Here is a 2,500-nt window from a genome sequence, read left to right as displayed (position 1 = left end):
GGAACTACTATACACATCACTACAAATTACCAACAATCATCTCACTTCCCTCACGTTTTGCCAGCTGCTTCGAAGCGAGTGTTGAAACAGGAATACTTGCTTTACAAAGCTGGTTCGAATCACCACTCCCCCTACATCGTATACGAGAGTGGATGGTTCAGTGTGTGGATCGCCCCATGTCAGCGTACTGCGCCGTTATCCCGGCGTCTCAAGCAGAGGTCAACACCGTAGTTCCTCTTGTATCGTGAGTGTGTATAGTACACATGCACCGTGGAAGCAAACCCTCCCCGATTGTATCGTCCTTATGGAAGAACCCTTCCATCCAAGAAGCATTTTCTCCTCTAGTGAAGATGAGGATGAGGTCCAATGTCACAAGCGTTCTCAGGCCACTTCCTCAAGGATAAATACTCCTCTCCTAGGGACTTCCGGACCTTGGAATCTTCCTAAAGAACTTGAAATTGATCACAAACCTCCCACAAAAAGATTGCAGGACTTGTTACCGGGCAGGTTCCCCTCTCGTCCTCCCCACTTGACTCAACTACTCGGCGTGCTCAGGAAGAGGAATGGAAAATCGAGGGTGACGAACCGAAGCGTTCAACATACGCTTCCATCACTGCCTCTTACAGTAGACCGAGTGATGGCGACTGGCATGTAATCACCAATCACCACGACACGTATCCAGAACCTCAGAACCATGCCCCTCGAAATTTCCACATATCAAACATGTCGATGCCTATGAACGTTTTATCAAGCTGGGGTCATAGTGGCAGGCACAACCAATTAAAGATTATATGGGGCCAGTCGAAGGCATCCGCCAAACCCCTGCCGGTGAACGGGTGATCAGTTGCACTACGGCTAAACAATAGGGCCAGCTCCTGCGGACGACATCCCTACCTTTGTTGTGTTAGGTAACCACAGTTGGTGGAGGGTATAATTCCCCCAGAGGAATGATGGAATTAAGTAAACTCCAATTCTATCGGGGCTTGTGTATTGGAAATAGAATGCGTGGTATAGGCGAGCAAACCCGCTGTCTTCTCAGCGAGACATAATTCTTCGTGCAAGAATGACATAATACACATTTATTAGCACTACGACTAATTTGGTTTATAAATTACAATTCTAACTTTACAGAATACTACTACTAGCATTTATAGATATTTACATATAGATATGAGAGACGTAATAGTATCAACAATGTTATATTTCCATAATGCAAGTTCCAGTGGGGTGACAATATTGATAAATAAAAATAACTTATGATACACAAATTCTACAGAAAACGATTCAAGGGATAACCTTGCTACATTATTCCCTCCATAGTGACGAGATAGGAGGAACGAGATTTCTGTCTCCAGGCATGACGAGCTGTCAGCAGGATCGTAAGTTACCGACATGGCAAGTGTGAGGCCTGGTGTTAGCGTGTAGACTGGTAAGGGTCCGTGGGCGGGCAGGCGGTTCGGCTGGCAATCCGGAAGCGGCGGTTGGTGGCTGGCGTCTGTCTGGTAGGACAGACGGCATTCCAGTGGGAATGGCCGGCATTAGTTCGTGAACGAGGAGGCAGTGGCGACGCGAAAGGCATTCCGGGGCAGGCGGCTACGGCGTCGGCAGCTCGGGCGGCGACGGGAGCATCGGTTTGGGGCGGCGTCGGTGGATGGAGACGACTACAGCGATAGCTCCTGGCGGCGGTGGCGGTTGGAGGCAGCGTTGTCGGCAGGTCGGGGCGACGAGGGCCAGCAGGCAGGGTGAGCGGGCGACTACGGCAGCTCGGAGTGGCTGGAGACTGCATTATCAGCAGGTCAGGGAGGCGGCGGCGGCTAGGGGCGGTGCAAGACATGCAGCGGCGACTCAGCGGGCGATCCGGGACAGGCGGCAGTGGCAGTGACAACGACAGCTCGAAGCGGCGGTGGCGGCTAGAGGTGGCGTTGTCGGCAGGGCAGGGCGGGTCCGGGACTGGCGGCCGTGCTGGGTAGTGACGGCTCAGGGCGGCGTCGGGTCGAAGGGCAGCGACTGGTAGAGGTTAGCCTCTTCAGGGAACAGTGAGGCGACGGCTGGGCAAAGGTTTGCCATTCCAGGAGAACAATCGGGCGGGCCGCAGTTGGGCAGAGGTTCGTCTCTCCAGGAAACAGCGAGGCGGCGGCTAGGCAGAGGTACGCCTTTCCTTGAGGCACTCGGGCGGGCCGCGGTCGGGCAAAATTTCGCCTCTCCAGGGAACAGTGAGGCGGCGGCCGGGCAGAGGTTTGCCTCTCCAGAGAACAGTGAGGCGGTGCTCCAGAGAACAGTGAGGCGTAGGCTGGGCAGAGGTTCGCCTCGGGTAGGGAGGCCGCAGGTCCGTGGGCGGGAATGACACCAACTCTGACGGCGGTAGTAGCACCTGGGTGGCGGCAGTGGCAGCAGCTCCGGGAGGCGGCTGCAGGCCCAGCGTCGGCGTCTCCAGCGGTAGCAAGATTTGCCAGGTGGCGGCAGTGGCAACTGCTCCGGCGGCGGTAAGACCTCCGAGTGG

Source organism: Oratosquilla oratoria, chromosome 25, assembly GCF_046742065.1.
Source record: "Oratosquilla oratoria isolate Oo_2021 chromosome 25, ASM4674206v1, whole genome shotgun sequence".
In the NCBI taxonomy this organism is placed as follows: domain Eukaryota; kingdom Metazoa; phylum Arthropoda; class Malacostraca; order Stomatopoda; family Squillidae; genus Oratosquilla; species Oratosquilla oratoria.
The sequence above is the reverse complement of the archived record's forward strand: the minus strand, read 5'-3'. Positions refer to the sequence as shown.